The sequence below is a fragment of the Rana temporaria genome, chromosome 8, assembly GCF_905171775.1.
Source record: "Rana temporaria chromosome 8, aRanTem1.1, whole genome shotgun sequence".
Taxonomy (NCBI): Eukaryota; Metazoa; Chordata; class Amphibia; order Anura; family Ranidae; genus Rana; species Rana temporaria.
Genome location: NC_053496.1, coordinates 180869471 through 180889732, shown reverse-complemented (window position 1 = coordinate 180889732; position 20262 = coordinate 180869471). Strand labels below are relative to the sequence as shown.

The window sequence follows — 20262 nt, the reverse complement described above, 5'->3', positions numbered from 1 at the left end:
ACAAAGTTGGGAGCATGAAATTGTCCAAAATGTCTTGGTATGCTGATGTCTTAAGAGGTCCCTTCACTGGAACTAAGGAGCCAAGCCCAACCCCTGTAAAACAACCCCACACCATAATCCCCCCTCCACCATAGATAATCCACCCCCCCCCCCACCAATGAATATAGTGTGGATGGTGGAGGAGAGCTGTCAGACACTGTAGTGTCGATAGTGGGAGTAGAGCTGTCGGAGAATGTAGTGTGGATGGTGGAGAACGTACACAAAGCAAGCTCCATAAAGACATGGATGAGTTAGTTTGGGGTGGATGAACTTGACTGGCCTGCACAGAGTCCTGACCTTAACCCGATAGAACACCTTTGAGATGAATTATGCCGCGTACACACGATCGGAAATTCCGACAACAAATGTTCAATGTGAGCTTTTTGTCAGAAATTCCAACCGTGTGTAGGCTCCATCTGACACTTGCTGTCGGAATCTCCGACAACAAAAATTTGAGAGCTGGTTCTTAGATTTTCCGACAACAAAAGTTCTTGTCGGAAATTCTGATCGTCTGTAGCCAATTCCGACGCACAAAAATCCTACGCATGCTCGGATTCAGTGAACCTAATTTTTCTCGGCTCGTCGTAGTGTTGTACGTCACGGCGTTCTTGACGTTCGTAGTTTTCCGACAACATTTGTGCGACCGTGTGTATGCAAGACAAGTTTAAGCCAACATTCCATTTGTCTTGCATACAGACTGTCATACAAAACCCCGCCGGTCCAAAGCGCGGTGACATACAACACGTACGACGGCACTATAAAGGGGAAGTTCAATTCCAATAGCGCCACACTTTTGCTGATCTCGTGTAATTGCGCCTTAGTAAAAGTTTAGTGGGAGACGATTCGCGCTTTTCAGTCTTTGTGCCTTCAGATCGTTTTCTGCTGTTCAGAATGCTGATGAAAGTGCTATCTCCAGAACGAACGCTAGTTTTACCAGAACGAGCGCTCCCGTCTCATACTTGATTTTGAGCATGCGCATTTTTTTGCCTTTGGAAAAGCATACACATGACCGGTTTTCACAACGGGAAAAAGTCCTCCGGGAATCCAGAAGAGAAAATAGAGAGCAGGGCCCGGAGTCACAAAGGACTTACGACGGCGTATCTCCACGTACGCCGTCGTAAGTCCAAATGTGCGCCGTCGTATCTTTGCGCCTGATTCATAGAATCAGATACGCCTCACGGTTGCCAAGAAAGGAGCGGCGTAAGTCTCCTACGCCGCCGTATGGGGGGTGCATATGTACGCTGGCCGCTAGGGGCGCTTCCGTATGTTTCCGAGTCGAATATGCAAATGAGCTAGATACGCCGATTCAGGAACGTACTTGCGCCCGGCGTATTAAATGGCGTATTAAAGTACGCTGTTTACATAAGGCGTACGACCGGCGTAACTTTACCCCTCATAAAGCAGGGGTAAGTCATGTTAGGTATGGACGTCGGAATCGTCGGAACAGCGTCGTATTTTACGTCGTTTGCGTAAGTCGTACGTGAATGGGGATGGGCGTAGGTTACGTTCACGTCGACTAAGCATTGAGCCGGCGTAATTTACGGAGAAAATTCGACGGGATACTGAGCATGCGCGCGCATGCGCCGTTCGTTAGGTGCGTCATTTACGTGTAGTCACGATTCATTACCATACAACACGCCCCCTACCAGCCTAGTTTGAATTAGGCGGGCTTACGACGGCCCATTTACGCTACGCCGCTGTAACTTAGGGTGCAAGTTCTTTGTGAATACGGTACTCGCCTCTCTAAGTTACGGCGGCGCAGCGTATATAGGATACGCTACGCCCGCACAAAGATACTCCCTCCTACGTGAATCTGGCCCCAGGTTCTCTATAATTTTTTTGCCAGTTTTCCTGTTGGGAAAACTGCAACAGAGCATACACACTGACGGTTTTCCCTGCCAAACACTCTCATGGCAGTTTTCTTGCCGGGAAAACCGGTCGTGTGTACAAGGCTTAAGACTCGGACTCCATTAAAGTTCATGTGCTTATAAAGGCAGGTGTCCCAATACTTTTGACAATATAGTGTATATATGTGAAATAGGGACCTTGGATAGTGTCAGATAGCAGAAATAGATTTTATGCCATTATAATTTTTGTATTTTTTAATCTGTATACCGATCTCAAGTAGTTGTACAAAAGTATAGAAACCTGTGTATACCAAATCATGTAACATTATGCAGCAGAATAAATAAAATAAAAAAGTAAAACTTTGACTGTCTTGAGTATGTTATTAAACAGGATAGCTGTCGGAGAATGTAGTGTGGATGGTGGAGGAGAGCTGTCGGAGAATGTAGTGTGGATGGTGGAGGAGAGCTGTCGGAGAATGTAGTGTGGATGGTGGAGGAGAGCTGTCGGAGAATGTAGTGTGGATGGTGGAGGAGATCTGTCGGAGAATGTAGTGTGGATGGTGGAGGAGATCTGTCGGAGAATGTAGTGTGGATGGTGGAGGAGATCTGTCGGAGAATGTAGTGTGGATGGTGGAGGAGATCTGTCGGAGAATGTAGTGTGGATGGTGGAGGAGATCTGTCGGAGAATGTAGTGTGGATGGTGGAGGAGATCTGTCGGAGAATGTAGTGTGGATGGTGGAGGAGATCTGTCGGAGAATGTAGTGTGGATGGTGGAGGAGATCTGTCGGAGAATGTAGTGTGGATGGTGGGAGGAGATCTGTCGGAGAATGTAGTGTGGATGGTGGGGGGAGAGCTGTCGGAGAATGTAGTGTGGATGGTGGAGGAGAGCTGTCGGAGAATGTAGTGTGGATGGTGGGGGAGAGCTGTCGGAGAATGTAGTGTGGATGGTGGGGGGAGAGCTGTCGGAGAATGTAGTGTGGATGGTGGAGGAGAGCTGTCGGAGAATGTAGTGTGGATTGTGGAGGAGAGCTGTCGGAGAATGTAGTGTGTATAGTGGAGGAGAGCTGTCGGAGAATGTAGTGTGGATGATGGAGGAGAGCTGTCGGAGAATGTAGTGTGGATGGTGGGAGGAGAGCTGTCGGAGAATGTAGTTTGGATGGGGGAGGAGAGATGTCGGAGAATGTACTGTGAATGGTGGAGGAGATCTGTCGGAGAATGTAGTGTGGATGGTGGAGGAGAGATGTCGGAGAATGTAGTGTGGATGGTGGAGGAGAGCTGTCGGAGAATGTAGTGTGGATGGTGGAGGAGACCTGTCGGAGGATGTAGTGTGGATGGTGGAAGAGAGCTGTCGGAGAATGTAGTGTGGATGGTGGAGGAGAGCTGTCGGAGAATGTAATGTGGATGGTGGAGGAGATGTGTCGGAGAATGTAGTGTGGATGGTGGAGGAGATCTGTCGGAAAATGTAGTGTGGATAGTGGAGGAGAGCTGTCGGAGAATGTAGTGTGGATGGTGGGAGGAGAGATGTCGGAGAATGTAGTGTGGATGGTGGAGGAGATCTGTCGGAGAATGTAGTGTGGATGGTGGGAGGAGAGCTGTCGGAGAATGTAGTGTGGATAGTGGAGGAGAGCTGTCGGAGAATGTAGTGTGGATGGTGAAGGAGAGCTGTCGGAGAATGTAGTGTGGATGGTGAAGGAGAGCTGTCGGAGAATGTAGTGTGGATGGTGGAAGGCTGCTTTTGGAGAATGTAGTGTGGATGGTGGTGGGGAGATATGTCGGAGAATGTAGTGTGGATGATGGAGAGCTCAGAATGTACTACCTACTGGACTGTGATTCCAGTGCCCCAGTGCAGCAAGAACCTCTTTTAGCTCCTAGTAACTGCCCACTCAGTTGAGTCAGAGGGCCACAACCTGGTAACCATCTGCAGTGCAACCCATTTCCACCTTCAGGAGCTCTTGAGAAGACAAGGCAGGTGCTTAGATTCTACATCTCAACCCTTCCAAGGGCCCTCACCTTTATTGTATATGTGGGCAGGCGAGGTTCTCCCTCATTACCAACTGGTATTCTTGTCCTAGACTCCTCATGTATCCTGTGTACCTATAGTCTCGGAGGCCCCCGTGCACCCCTGTGTTCCTCATACATTACCCCTTTGTGCCTGTAAACCCAGAACTATACTGCTGTAAGATATCCCTTTCCCCCATCTCTCTGTCAGCCCATCGCCCTGGTCTTGTAAGTGTTAGTTTTGGATAAAGTGGGAAAGGGTTCGATTATTTGTCCAGTTTCAGTGTCTCTGTCACCAGAGAAAGAGGTCATGGTAAACCTTCCAATGAGCCTTTTTTTGGGGGGACAACACAAGAGGGAAACTTCCCTTACCTTGGAGAGAATTACCCTCACTTCCTGTTCCATCTGTGGGACAGGAAGTAGTGTTTGATCACTGTAACAAGAAGGCAATAATTACACCAATAGGGGTTTCAATCCTTCTTAAAGCGGGGGTTCACCCTATCGACGGGAAAAAAAAAAAAAAAAATTCTTTTACCTTTAAATCAGGCATTGTAGCGCGAGCTACAGTATGCCTGTCCCGAATTTTTTCCCCCCATACTCACCTTGTAGTCGTCCATCGAAGATACCGGGGAATGGGCGTGCCTCTGGAGACGGAGGATGATTGACGGCCGGCTCTGGCGCGTCACGCTTCTCCGGAAATAGCCGAAATAGGCTTGGTCTTCACGACGCGTGCGCATAGCCTGTGCGCACGCGCCGTGAAGAGCCGAGACCTACTCCGGCTGTCTTCGGGGAGAGTGACGTGCCAGGGCCGGCCGTCAATCATCCTCCGTCTCCAGAGGCACGCCCATTCCCCGCGGGAGCCGGAATCTACGATGGACGACTACGAGGTGAGTACGGGGTTAAAAAAATCGGGACAGGCATACTGTAGCTCGCGCTACAATGCCTGTCTCGATGGTAACATCATGGGATTGTGGGTGAACTACCGCTTTAAGAATTTATAATCACACACTTTAATAAAACAATGCCGTACTTAAATTTTCAATTAATATTTCTCAATCTTTAAAGGAGTTCTCTGACCTAAAACTTTTAACCCCCGCTGTGCCCGGGCTGTAAAAATATACAAAATAAACTGTCACTTACCTGCCTACGATCCCCCGTTGTTCCGATATCGCCGTCCCGTTCTCCGGTCCCGGTCTCTTCCGCTTCCTGTGTGTCGGTGACTCATAGTGCGCTCAGCCTATCAGCGGCCGCGACGGGACATTGCTGCGGCCGCTGATAGGCTGAGCGCACTATGAGTCACCGACACACAGGAATCGGAAGGGGCCCGGGACCGGAGAACGGGACGGCGATATCGGAACAACGGGGGATCGTAGGCAGGTAAGTGACAGTTTATTTTGTATATTTTTACAGCCCGGGCACAGCGGGGGTTAAAAGTTTTAGGTCAGAGAACTCCTTTAAGGGGTTGCAAGGTTTGCTATCTTAATGCATTCTATGCATCTATGTGCAGAAGCCCCCTTAATACTTAGCTGAGCCTCATCTTGATCCAGCGATGTGCCCGAGAGTCATGGCTGTCTCCTTATTAGCTGAGACAGCAGAGGGGTGCCATTGGCTCCCACTGCCATCAATCAAATTCAGTGAGCCAATGTCCAGAGATGGGGGCGGGGCCAAGCCGCGGCTCTGTGTCTGACTGGACACACAGAGCCGCGGCTTGGCTTGGGTGCCCCCATAGCCAGATGCTAGCTGTGGGGGCACTCAGGAGGGGGGAGGGGCCAAGAGTGCCCGCGAGGGACCCAGGAACAGGAGGATCGGGGCTACTCTGTACAAAACCATTACACAGAGCAGGTAAAACGCTCTCAATGGACCCTTTCACACTAAGGCGTTGCGCTAGCGGGGCGTTGAGAAAAGTCCTGCAAGCAGCATCTTTGGAGCAGCATTTGGGCGCTGAAAAAAAAAACGCCCCTCTCCATTGAAATGAATTGAAAGCGCTGTAAAAACGCCTGAATAGCGCCTATAATCCGCTCTGAGCTGTAGAAAAGTCACATGATCTCCCAAATATGTAAACATGCAAGCAAAAAAAAAAAAAAAAAGAGCATCTACAACAGCAGGACTGAAATTGCCCATGCTTCAATAACGCTTGAAAAACGCTGTTAAAACGCCTGTAGCGTTGCGTTATATTTACCGCTAGTGCCCTAAAAACACAGTAATAGTGCTAAAGGCGTTTTAGGACATTTTGCAGTGCCTCAGTGTGAAAGGGCTCTCTTAAACCGGAATCAATTTATTATCGTTTCATTTTTCAATATTTTGATTTTAAGACTACATAAAAAATAAAAATAAAAATCAGCTGTTAATGCAACCTCTGTGAAACGCACATAAAAAGATAAGAAGCACAGACAGGAAGTGATCTTGGGTGCAGACAGGAAGTGATCTAAGGTATAGACAGGAAGTTCTAGGTGAGAGTTGAGTCGGGCGGAAATAGAGAGAAGACATTACTGAAACTGGCAGCAGAGTTGGTAAGATACAGTACGGTATTTTCTTTTATATTTACACCAAGTAACGCCCCCGCCATGTTACCTCCTCTTCCTCCATAGGATCGCAGACCTGAAACAATAAACAGTAAAAGGGAGTTTAAATCAATTTAAATACAACAAATATATTTACCAAAACTCTTTAACCATAAACCAATCTTTACAACAAGATTACCAATAACCAAAAGCACTGTAACCAAGACTCAAGTACAACGGAACTAGCCTGGTGAATGCACTTATCCGCACTGCCCACCCACAAACGTGGAGCGAAGATATCCCCAATAATAGATAGTTGGGATGTTGGGAAAGCCCTACCACATTGAATATCTACCCGCTGACAGGAATCCTAGGGGAAAATATTTAGGCCCCTTTCACGCTTGGGAGTGCAAAGTCGCATGACAAGTCGTACCCCCCCTTTTATTTTGCTAATGAGTACCGTTCATATCTGTGCGACTTCAAAGTATTCCCTGCACAACTTTGGTCCGACTTTGATGTGATTTGAGCTCCATAGACCTCCAGATTACACAGGCATTGCTTCAAGTCGTACAAGTGTGAAAGGGGCCTTTAAAGGTTGGTTTGGACCATGATTGGTGGCCAGGTTTCCAGCCAAAAAGTTCAGGACCAATCTTCTTGGACAAGTAGTTTAGAGTTCTGCCCAGTAACAGCTGCTGAGTGTCTTCCTGCCTAGTGACAGCTAGAGAGGGGAGCCCGAAACAGACATAAAGGGAGAGCCAGAAACTGCTCAGCATAAAACCACCTAGCAACAGACATGTGATATTCAATTTAGAAGTAGAAAGGTGCAAGGGGGGTTTGCAATCTCATGAGGGACACTTCTTTCGTTTTTTTTGGCCCCAACATATTCAGTACAACATTATATAGATATGAATATTACATTACAAACAGTTATGGGGCCATCTGTTACCGTTCATATCTGTGCGACTTTAAAGTATTCCCTGCACAACTTTGGTCCGACTTTGATGTGATTTAAGCTCCATAGACCTCCAGATTACACAGGCATTGCTTCAAGTCGTACAAGTGTGAAAGGGGCCTTTAAAGGTTGGTTTGGACCATGATTGGTGGCCAGGTTTCCAGCCGAAAAGTTCAGGACCAATCTTCTTGGACAAGTAGTTTAGAGTTCTGCCCAGTAACAGCTGCTGAGTGTCTTCCTGCCTAGAGACAGCTAGAGAGGGGAGCCCGAAACAGACATAAAGGGAGAGCCAGAAACTGCTCAGCATAAAACCACCTAGCAACAGACATGTGATACTCAATTTAGAAGTAGAAAGGTGCAAGGGGGGTTTGCAATCTCATGAGGGCCACTTCTTTCGTTTTTTTTGGCCCCAACATATTCAGTACAACATTATATAGATATGAATATTACATTACAAGCAGTTATGGGGCCATCTGTTCCTACATTATTGGTGACGGTAATCTGCTTAGTGAGAGAGAGAAGGTACATTAACCACTTAAGGACCTCTTCACGCCGATATACGTCGGCAGAAGGGCACGGCTGGGCACAGGCACGTACCTGTACATTGCCTTTAAGAGCCCAGCCGATGGGTCGCGCTCGGGACCCGTTCCGAAGCTCCGTGACCGCGCCAGTGGGACCCGTGGACCCAATCGCCGCCAGTGTCCCGCTATTGGTCACAGGAGCTGAAGAACGGGGAGAGGTGTGTGTGTGTGTAAACACACCTTCCCCATTCTTCTGTGTGGCAGTGACACTGATCGTCTGTTCCCTGATATAGGGAACGACGATCAGTGATGTCACGCCTACAGCCACGCCCCCCTACAGTAAGAATCACTGCCTTAACCCCTTAGCGCCCCCTAGTGGTTAACCCCTTCCCTGCCATTGTCATTTTCACAGTAATCAGTGCATTTTTATAGCACTTTTCGCTGTGAAAATGACAATGGTCCCAAAAATTTGTCAAAAGTGTCCGATGTGTCCGCCATAATGTTGCAGTCACGAAAAATATTTATTATAGCAAACAGTAAAAAATATTGTTTTTTTTTCAAAATTGCCGCTCTTTTTTTGTTTATAGGCCAAAAAATAAAAACCGCAGAGGTGATCAAATACCACCAAAAGAAAGCTCAATTTGTGGGAAAAAGGACGCCAATTTTGTTTGGGAGCCACGTCGCATGACCGCACAATTGTCAGTTAAAGCGACGCAGTGCCGAATCGCAAAAAGGGGCAAGGTCCTTAACCTGCATATTGATCCGGGTCTTAAGTGGTTAAAGGCTATGACTGGTTGTTTTGGTTTATTTTTTGGAAAAGCCGGTGGCGTGTGAAACACACCCAAAAACTCCACCTGGTGCCAAAAAAAGTGCACACACACACATAATAAGTGGTACAAAGTGTGCAATGGGTGTTACACGGTCTTCCCTAGGAAGGACCTTACCGCGATCCCCCAGGGCATTAGGCTCCAGACGGGGACTGAGGTACTCACTAGGTCCATCTACCGCGCATGCGTCAGTCATTTCGAGCATGCGTGGGTTTCACGGCGACCAGGTAAGTAAACACACTCTCGGGTTTCTCGACAGGAAAGCTGCCGAGAATCTCACGACGAGAAAATAGAGAACATGACAAGATTTTAGGCAGTTTTCTTGTTGAGAAACCTGAAAGCCTCGTACACACGCTCGGTTTACTCGGCAAGAAAGCTCTGCCAGCAGTTTTCTTGCTGGTTGTTGCCGAGTAAACCGAGCGAGTGTACAAGGCTTTAGACCTACAGACATGAATCTTGACTAACAGAAAATTTTTTTATTTGTATTAACATATTTTTAGGATATGATTGTGAGGTCTGTCATTCCTTGGAGGGAAGTCCTATTTTATCTGCAGATCATCTGGCAGAAGATATCGGCATTGTACAGTATTCTTCACCAAGAAGCTCCGTAACCCGAAGAATAAATCCTGGACCTAATTGTGTAAAGAGATCAATAACTCCCTCTAATCTTGTGCAATCCCGTGAGAAGTCGCATCCTGCTGACAAAAAAATCATACCAAGAATGCGCTATAGAGACAAATACAAAGAGTCCTTCAATCTTGAGGAAAGTTATGCTAGTTCAAAAGCAGTTAAGCGGGAGGACCAATTACTTCCATGCTCTGACTTCAATGAAGGTTTGACGCCAAAATCTTCTCATGCGGTAAAACGGAGAACGCGTACATCTGAGTCTCCGTTCTCATGTTCTGAGTGCGGGAAATGCTTCACGTTGAAGAGTAATCTTCTGGTGAGTCCGGGAAACTCATTAAAAAATCCCAACCTATTTTATTCCAGAGGCTTCCATGTCCGCAATGCGAAAAAACGTTCAAAAAGAAGCAGAGCCTCACTACACACCAGAGAATCCACAGCGGGGAGAGGCCCTTTTCCTGCTCCGAGTCTGACAAACGTTTTGCGCATGACACAAGCCTCATTTGAAATCCCACACGGGCGAGAAGCGTTTCCCTGTCCCGAGTGCGGGAAGCGTTTCACCGAGAACGGAAGACTCGTCACGCACCTGAGAAGCCACATGTCCTTTTGCGGCGTGCGGGAAGAGTTTTACGTATAAGTCCATGCTTGTTGATCACCAGCAAATCCACACGGATGAGAAGCCGCACGCCTGCTCAGAGTGTGGGAAAAGTTTCAGGCAGAGAAGCGCACTCGTTAAACACCAGCGTGTCCACACGAGTGGCAGAACGTGGACCTGTTCGGAGTGTGGGAAATCCTTTAAACATCAAGGACATCTAAGTAAACATCGGAGATTGCAACATACACTGATACCGGCATGTGCTTGGTGCAACGGCATACGTTAAATCGTTTTTTTTTTTCACAGGAAAACTGTATAGGAAAGATACTTTCCATCGAAAAGTAATATTCCAGTCTTAGATGCAGACAGGTTTTCTGAGTATCCATTGACTTTTCAGGACTCTTTATAACTATAGCTATGAAAATGCCATGCCTTAACCACTTTAATACCGGTCACATTCCCCCCCCCCCCTTTTCCTGCCCAGGCCAATTTTCTGCTTTCAGCGTTGTTACACTCTGAATGACAATTGAGCGGTCATGTAACACTGTCCACGTATGACTTTTTTATTAATTTTTTTCACACAAATAAAGCTTTTTTTGTTTGTTTGTTTTTTTTGGTGGAATTTAATCATCGCTATTTTAAATTTTTTTGCTAAACAACAAAAAAAAGAGCATATTTTTTGGGGAAAAAAAATGTTTTTCTTTCTGTTATAACATTTTGCCAAAAGTATTGGGACACCTGCCTTTACACGCACATGAACTTTAATGGCATCCAAGTCCTAGTCCGTAGGGTTCAATATTGAGTTGGCCCACCCTTGACCAGTAGCAAACAATATATCCCCTGAAGAAGCCTAGCGGATGAAACATGTCAGGATTCTGTCATCATGGGCTGGGCTTTGATGAAGAAGCTTTGTGCTTTGAAACGCGTCAGCCGGCAGTGACCCTCTTCATTTCCTCTATGACCGGTTGGAGTGTGGTTCAAAGTCTACAAGCTGCAGCCTGTGTGGAATAAGCCTCTTACTGCGATTCTTTCTACCACAGTTGTGAGTAGGTCTTGTATATTTTATTTCAATAAATTTGCTATAACGGTAATACACTATGCTGGTGCGCCTTTTTCTTTTCTTGCAAACAATATATCACCTGAAGAAGCCCAACGGGTGAAACATGTCGGGATTCTGTCATCATAACACCGCCTTGAAAAACAGGAGCTACTGTACACTAAATTACCAAAAGTATTGGGATGCCTGCCTTTACACACACATGAACTTTAATGGCATCCCAGTCTTAGTCCGTAGGGTTCAATATTGAGCTGGCCCACCCTTGACCAGTAGCAAACAATATATCCCCTGAAGAAGCCCAGCGGGCGAAAAAAGTCGGGATTCTGTAAACATAACACCGCCTTGAAAATAGAAACTAATGTACACTAAATTACCAAAAGTATTGGGACACCTGTCTTTACACGCACATGAACTTTAATGGCATCCCAGTCTTAGTCTGTAGGGTTCAATATTGAGTTGGCCCACCCTTTGCAGCTATAACAGCTTCAGCTCTTCTGGGAAGGCCGTCCACGAGGATTAGGAGTGTGTCTATGGGAATGTTTGACCATTCTTCCAGAAGTGCATTTGTGAGATAAGGCACTGATGTTGGACGAGAAGGCCTGGTTCACAGTCTCCGCTTGAATTCATCCCAAAGGTGTTCTATCGGGTTGAGGCGCTGATGTCGGAAATCCTCTGCTTGACCCAACCATTGGAACCAGCCATGGTAATTTTAGAAGGCCAGAACATCTACTCCCAGCCTGTGAGATGACACCCCCAGAGGTAATATGCCAAGGGGTAGAGTACAACCCACATCCATACCTTAATAAATTAAGCAGCAGAAAAAAAAAAACACTGTAATTTATGTGGGAGTTTAGAGCACAACGGTTACAGAACTTTCCTATCGACAGAACAAACCGTACTGCCTCAATGCATACTGTAAGTGTAGACACTCCAGCCCCTAGACGGTGACACATCCAGAGGTATCACTGTTCATAATGCTTCACCGATGTGGCCCTCTTTAGACTGGGGGATCTCAGCAGAGTTACAGTAAACACAAACAGGAGGGCACAACCTCCTAGTGCATCACCAACACTATTAAAACTATAAGGCCCCGTACACACGAGAGGATCGATCCGCTGGAATTGATCCGCGGACCGGTTTCAGCGGATAGATCCCCTGGTGTGTACGATCCAGCGGATATTTTTCCGCGGATTTTTTTCCCCGGGGATGGATTTCCAGCGGATCAAAATTTCTTAACATACTAAGAAATCGATCCGCTGGAATCCAGTCCAATGGATTGATCCGCTGGTCTGTACAGACTCACCGGATCAATCCGTCCGAATCCATCCCTCGCATGCGTCGTAATGATTCGACGCATGCGTGGAAGTCCTTATATCACAGCGTCGCGCACGTCGCCGCGTCATCATCGCGGCGACGGCGCGACACGTCACCGCGGACGGAATTCCGCGGGGATTTTGATCTCATGGTTAGTACAACCATGAGATCAAAATCCGCCAGAGGATTTATCCGCGGAAACGGACCTCCGGACCGTTTCCGCGGATAAATCCTCTCGTGTGTACTCGGCCTAAGTCAAAAACATACTCACAAACATAGTGCAAGCATAATAAATATCGGATCAGGTTTCGGGGGATGTTACCCCTTCCTCAGAGCTTACCCAAAGCTCTATGCTCTGAGGAAGGGGGCATGTCTCCCAAAACACGTCAGCCTACTGTCACAGTCTAGCCTGCAGAGTTCTGTTTGTGAAATTCATACCTCCCTGCTCTAATGTTTAGCTAGACCTGTGACTCCATTTCACATGTGGTGTTTGGCTTTTCTGTTCACCCATGGGCGTCGCCTGCTCCACTGTGGGTTCATATCCTTTTCCCTTCTTTTACTTCCTAGATTACCTCCCTGTTTGCTTCCCTATGTATTCTCGGGGCTTTTTTTCTCAGAAAATAGGTGCAGGAACTCAACCATGATTTCCCCAACTCCCCCCCCCCCCCAATCACACACACCATCCAAACCGCATCAAATAGTGGGTGTGGTCAAATTTCACAAACAGTGGGAGGATCTTAAAGGGGCACTAAATACCAATACAAGTGTATTAGGTACCAACTGCAAAGTTGGGGGGTGCGCTGCATAGAAGAGTTCAGCCTTCTTCCACATCTCGCTTTCATCTCTCTTCAGCTCTGACCTCTGCATGCAACCACCCTCCACTTCCCCCTTTTTCTCCCCTCCTTAACCACTTCCGGACCACCCACTGTATATATATATATATATATATATATAAAATATATGTTGGCACTTTAAAGATGGATATCTCTGTTATGGCAGCAGCTAGCTGCCATAACCTCGGCATCCATCTCTTCAGTGAGCGGTCTGGTTTACGATAATGGTGGTCTCTGCGGCGGATTCTCCGCAAGATCACTGTGAGGCCCCCCTTCCCGCCGATCTCCCGCGCCCTCCGCCGCTTACCGGAGCCGTCGGTAGCGGCAGAGGCGATCGGGTCCTCTCTCATGTTGGGTATGGAGACGAGTGATGCTAAGATGGCCTCCACCTGACTCCATACCATAGCAGGGCGGAAGTAACGTCAAAACGTCACTTCCGCTCATAGCTCTTAAAGGGACATTTTTTTTGGTAATTTTTTCACATGACAATTTTTTTTTTTATTGCATTTTAGTCCAAATATGAGATGTGAGGTCTCTTTGATCCCAGCTCTCATATTTAAGAGGACCTGTCATGCTTTTGTTCTATTACAAGGGATGTTACAAGTGACCCAATTTCTTTTTTTAAACGGTGTCAAAATAAAGTCAAATAAATAAGAAAAAAAATGTTTTAAAGCGCCCGTGCCGATGAGCTCACGTGCGTAACCGAACGCATACGTGAGCAGTGCCTGCATATGAAAACGGTGTTCAAACCACACATGTGAGGTATCGCCACGATCATTAGAGTGAGAGCAATAATTCTAGCCCTAGACCTCCTCTGTAACTCAAAACGTGCAACCTGTAGAATTTTTTAAACATCGCCAATGGAGATTTTTAAGGGTAAAAGTATGTCGGCATTCCACAAGCAGGCGCAATTTTGAAGCGTAACATGTTGGGTATCAATTTACTCTGCATATCTTTCACAATAAAAAAAAAAAAGGGTTACTGTTGTCTTATTTTTTAATTCAAAAAAGTGTATTTTTTTCTAAAAAAGTGGGCTTGTAAGACCGCTGCGCAAATACGGTGTGACAAAAAGTATTGCAATTACCGCCATTTTATTCTCTAGGGTGTTATCATTTTTTTTATAATGTTTAGGGGTTCTAAGTAATTTTCTAGCAAAAAAAAAACAAACAGTTTTTAAACACTGACTCTGAAAAAAGAGGCTCGGTCCTTAAGCAGCAGAATAAAAAAAAAAAGTAAAACTTCGACTGTCTTGAGTATGTTATTAAAGCTGTCGAAGAATGTAGTGTGGATGATGGGAGGAGATCTGTCGGAGAATGTAGTGTAGATGGTGGAGGAGAGCTGTCGGAGAATGTAGTGTGGATGGTGGGAGGAGAGCTGTCGGAGAATGTAGTGTGGATGGTGGAGGAGAGCTGTCGGAGAATGTAGTGTGGAGGGTGGGGGGAGAGCTGTCGGAGAATGTAGTGTGGATGGTGGAGGAGAGCTGTCGGAGAATGTAGTGTGGATGGTGGAGAGCTGTCGGAGAATGTAGTGTGGATGGTGCAGGAGAGCTGTCGGGGAATGTAGTGTGGATGGTGGGAGGAGAGCCATCGGAGAATGTAGTGTGGATGGTGGAGGAGAGCTGTCGGAGAATGTAGTGTGGATGGTGGAGGAGAGCTGTCGGAGAATGTAGTGTGGATGGTGGAGGAGAGCTGTCGGAGAATGTAGTGTGGATGGTGGAGGAGATCTGTCGGAGAACGTAGTGTGGATGGTGGAGGAGATCTGTCGGAGAATGTAGTGTGGATGGTGGGATGAGAGCTGTCGGAGAATGTAGTGTGGATGGTGGGATGAGAGCTGTCGGAGAATGTAGTGTGGATGGTGGAGGAGAGCTGTCAGAGAATGTAGTGTGGATGGTGGGATGAGAGCTGTCGGAGAATGTAGTGTGGATGGTGGGATGAGAGCTGTCGGAGAATGTAGTGTGGATGGTGGGATGAGAGCTGTCTGAGAATGTAGTGTGGATGGTGCAGGAGAGCTGTCGGGGAATGTAGTGTGGATGGTGGGAGGAGAGCCATCGGAGAATGTAGTGTGGATGGTGGAGGAGAGCTGTCGGAGAATGTAGTGTGGATGGTGGAGGAGAGCTGTCGGAGAATGTAGTGTGGATGGTGGGGGAGAGCTGTTGGAGAATTAGTGTGGATGGTGGGAGGAGAGCTGTCAAAGAATGAGCATTCTGTGCCTGTGTGCTGACCTGCTTGTCTACTGTCTGTGCTTGTTTACCGCCTGCCCAGACCTCGACTGTTGTCTTGGATTCCCTTCTCTCTCCTCCTGCTGTTTGTACTCTGCACACAGGTGGTCTCCACATTCTCAGCGGGGGGTTACGACCTGGTTCCATCACCACCATTAGGAGCTCTGGTGAAGAAGCAGGCTGTGCCCTGGGGAACCCTGAGTTAGCGCTCTACAAGGGCTCACTACCATTGGAACCTGACACCTGCTAACCTACATTTGTGTGGTCAGATGACATCACCCACGGATGGATCTGACATTTATTTTGCTTGTTGTATCTCATGTTTGTGAATGTGTTTTGACTTATGGATTTAGTAAAAGTGATGTTGGTAATGCAAAGGTTCACACCGTCTTGTGTGTTTTTACATTGCTCCAATGGTAAAGTTTATATATGTTTTTGTATTTATATTTTTATTCTTGTATTTCCTTTGTCTTTCTTGTATTTTTGTAAATGTTACCTTTTTACATATTCATATTTATTTATTTTATTTATTATATGTACTGCCCACCTCGAGATATTCAATAAAAGCAAATACAAACAAGAAACAGGTTTCCGCTACCAACAAAGAATTCATACTCCTGTAGAATGAGATTGTTGGATTGTGTTACCGGTTTCATGAAAAACGAATGTGTCATGACCTAAGTAATATAATAGAAACATTAGCTACAAGGCAGGGGGCAAAATACATTAATTAGGAATTAAGTAATGCAATTACTAAAATCACCACAAGAGGGTGATATCACTTTATGTGCGTAGAACGCTCAGGCAGGAAGTGATGTAAGATAGAGACAGGAAGTTATAAGGAAAAAACAGGAAGTTCCAGCGAAGGGGGAAGGAAGTAGGGGGGAGCCGTCACTGGACTACACAAAAGAGGTAATATGATATTTTGTATTTACAACCAGTAACCCGCCCAGCAAGTCCGTCCTCGTCCTCCATAGTCACTGTGACGTCTTTTATCTCCAACATCCACTACTACGTATTTTGCCTGGATTCTGCGGGAACTTCCCGCACAGACTGCATCTTCCCGCAGTCCCAAGCAGGGGTTAATTTTCCCGCACAGGAAGAAGAAGGTCAGAGGGGAGACATGCTCTTACCGGAGCGCTGTGTGGTCTGCGGCAGCTAAAGAGAAGAGGAGAACCCGACAGGCTGTGTGCACAGGTAGGAGACAACAGCAACCCCCCTGCTTAACAACTGTGAACCGCGGCAACCCCGGCCCCCTGCTGAACAACTTTGATCGCGGCAATCACCCCCCCGTTCAACAACTGCGATCCGCGGCAACCCCGCCCCCCCCCCGCTCAACAACTTTGACCCCCCCGCTGGAGCCGAGCCGAATGTCGCAGATCGGCGCCATTCGGAAATGCATAAAAAGACCCGAGGACAGCACGGCTGACCTCGGCAAATCTCGGGTAGGAAGTCTTTCCGAGGTTTGCCGAGGTCAGCTGAAGTGTCCTCGGCCGTTTCCGAGGCTTTCCGGCACCGCTCTCGCCTCTGGCCGCATACAGTATTGCATGACATTGAAGTCAATGCTGAACAAATTATTTTCATTTCCATTGACTTCAATGGGGAAACTCGCTTTGATATGCAAGTACTTTTTGAATTACAAGCATTCTCCTGGAACAGATTATGCTCGTAATCTGAGTTTCCACTGTACATCCTAAAATATAGAACCATTTATCCAACTTTCCATCCAAAACCACTGGTTTAAAGACCAGATACATCCTAAATATAGAACTAGTATCCCAAGTCCAAGATCAAACTCAACTACATTAGGAAGAACTGGAGGCGGGTTAGACACATTTTATCTCTTATGCCGCATACACACGACCGGTTTTCATGACGAGAAAAATGCCATTTTTTAAATTGGTCATTGAAAACGATCATGTGTAGGCTCCAGAGCATTTTTCTCGATGTGAAAAATGGGCATTAAAAATTTAGAACATGCTCTAATTTTTCTGGTCGTGTGTCTACGATTTATCGACGGCAAAAAAAAAACGCCCATGTTCACAAGTTATGAGATGGGAGCACTCGTTCTGGTTAAACTAGCGTTTGTAATGGAGATGGCACATTCGTCACGCTGTAACAGAATGAAAAGCAGGAAGACTGATGCCGCGTACACACGACCGTTTTTCGGGTTCTAAAAATTTGTCATTAAAAACGTGTGTGGACTCCAGAGCATTTTTCACGATCTAAAGAATGGGCATTAAAAATTTCGAACATGCTCTATTTTTTCACGACGTTTTTAACATTGACGTTTTTAGGGTTGTAAAAAATGGTCGTGTGTGGGTTTTAACGACGTTAAAAAACGTGCATGCTCAGAAGCAAGTTATGAGACGGGAGCGCTCGTTCTGGTAAAACTAGCGTTCGTAATGGAGTAAGCACATTCATCTGGGCGGTAACAGACTGAAAAGCACATCTTTTACTAACAGGAAATCAGCTAAAGCAGCCCAAAGGGTGGCGCCATCCGAATGGAACTTCCCATTTATAGTGCCGTCATACGTGTTGTACGCCACCGCGCTTTGCTAGAGCAATTTTTTTTCATGATAGTGTGTATGCAAGGCAGGCTTGACAAGAATCGCATCGAGAAAAACTTTGTTTTTTTCCATGACATTAAAAACGGTCAGGTGTGTACGCGGCATTAGGTGAAATAGGCATCTGATACCCAATTGAATGTCTTCATTCAAAAGGTAATTCCATTCTGGATAATAATATACTGGATACCAGATTGTAGGTATTTGAAGATATTAATACATGTAGAAAACTGTATCTGAGCTGCATTTTGATTTCCCATTGGCCACTCCTCAAACCTAATGATTGGTCAGATCACTTCTTTCCACACCCTCCTCCAGGGACCAGAAATGGAGACTCCGTCAGCAGCCTGGAGCTCTCCTTTACCATCAAATGAAGAACCCCTGTACAGAGCTACTATATTGTAATTCTCTGAAACATTCCTGTCTGTCGTGACAGCAAGTATTACAAACACTTTTATTAGAAGTCATAACTGTTTTTGCGGATATTGTGAATGGTTGGTATTTCCGATACGTAAATCTGGTGGCAGCTGTATTGGGTGTACCAGGTTAACTACATAGTTAACTAAACTCAGTGTCCATCCTTCAATCTGTTAGCACCTAGGTTGTGGCCCCGCAAGCTGAAAAGTCTTTGTGCACAATGAGGCTGAGATTGCCATCATCATGAATTTTGAGACATTCTTCATTCCAGTATAATGCAATAATTATCTGTTTATTATTCAATAACAGAGAGAGGAGTGCCCCATTTGGGTCACGTGACCAAACAATTCAGCATGGACAACGACCAAAGCCAAGTGACTGAGAGGATATTAGACCTCACCCTGGAAATCATCCACCTGCTGACTGGAGAGGTGAGGAGGATTCTGGGAGGTCACATGACATCACTCTAATCTCTATTAATAAAACACAGACCTGACCGGAGAGGTGAGAAGGATTCTGGGAGGTCACATGACATCACTCTAATCTCTATTAATAAAACACAGACCTGACCGGAGAGGTGAGGAGGATTCTGGGAGGTCACATGACATCACTCTTATCTCTATTAATAAAACACAGACCTGACCGGAGAGGTGAGGAGGATTCTGGGAGGTCACATGACATCACTCTAATCTCTATTAATAAAACACAGACCTGACCGGAGAGGTGAGGAGGATTCTGGGAGGTCACATGACATCACTCTTATCTCTATTAATAATACAGACCTGACCGGAGAGGTGAGAAGGATTCTGGGAGGTCACATGACATCAGTGGCATCTTAAGAGCATTATAGGCCCCCGGGCAATACAGTGCATTGGGGCCATGTCTACACAATCGTGCACGAGAATTTACTGACAAAAATCATGAAATTTACTGGCAGAACCACATTTTTTTTACTGGCGCTGCAAAAAAAGTACCTAAAATTACAGTTTTACAAATTTCTTCATTGACATGAAGGTTGGGTTACTATAACCCAGCCTTCTCAGAGTTTCCTCTTACATCAGATTCTGCAGGATTCCCCCTTACAGTGAAAGGGAACTCTTATGTAAAGGGGAACGCTGCAGATCATGATGTAAGGGGGAACTCTGATGTGGAGGGGGACTCTGGTGACCAGAGACTACCTTATATCCGAGTTCACTGCTTTCTCTTTACATCAGGATCCTTGCACTGTAAGGGGGAATCCTGCAGACTCTGATGTAAAGGGGAACACCAGGAACTCTGATGTGTGGGGCACTCTGGTGACCAGAGACCACCTTCCGTAGAGTAAATACACTAAGGTAAGGGGGGGTCACTAATATTTTTGTATTCACTCCCCCCTTACATCAGCAACCACCCGTCCCTTAGACTGGCCTGGCGGCGCTATCACTGACCTTCTCTCAGGTGCAACATGCACGGCTCAGTCAGATGGCTGCTCTGGTTTTATCCTGTCTCCTCATGTCTGACTTCTCCCGTGACCCCCATCCCGGAGGCGCTCCTACTCTTGACTCCTCTTCCTCAGAGACTGTAGACAAGATACAGTTCTACAGTTCTGACCCGCTGCTCTCCATCATTGTTTACTGGTGTTGCTGGGCAGCCGATGGGGGGCCCCCCAGGCAAGTGGGGCCCCCGGGCAACTGCCCAGCGTGCCCAATGGAAAAGACAGCCCTGCATGACATCGCTCTTATCTCTATTATTAAAACACAGATCTGACCGGAGAGGTGAGGAGGATTCTGGGAGGTCACATGACGTCACTCTTATCTCTATTAATAAAACACAGACCTGACCGAAGAGGTGAGGAGGGTTCTGGGATTCTAATTTGATATTCCTACTGGTTCCTCAACAGAGATTTCCTCTTGTGAAGTCAGGTGATCATATGACCATCACAGTGCCTCCATGTGACTCCCTTAAACCTGAGA

At 46.4% G+C, this 20262-nt stretch overlaps 1 long non-coding RNA gene across 1 annotated transcript; it reads left to right on the top strand.

Annotated features, from left to right (window-relative positions):
- The first annotated feature begins 16032 nt into the window (after positions 1–16032).
- Positions 16033–20229, top strand: LOC120910209. The gene is made up of 3 exons (XR_005741412.1): positions 16033–16523; positions 18620–18741; positions 20190–20229. It is a non-coding gene; the product is annotated as an uncharacterized LOC120910209 (long non-coding RNA).
- The last annotated feature ends 33 nt before the right edge of the window (positions 20230–20262 follow it).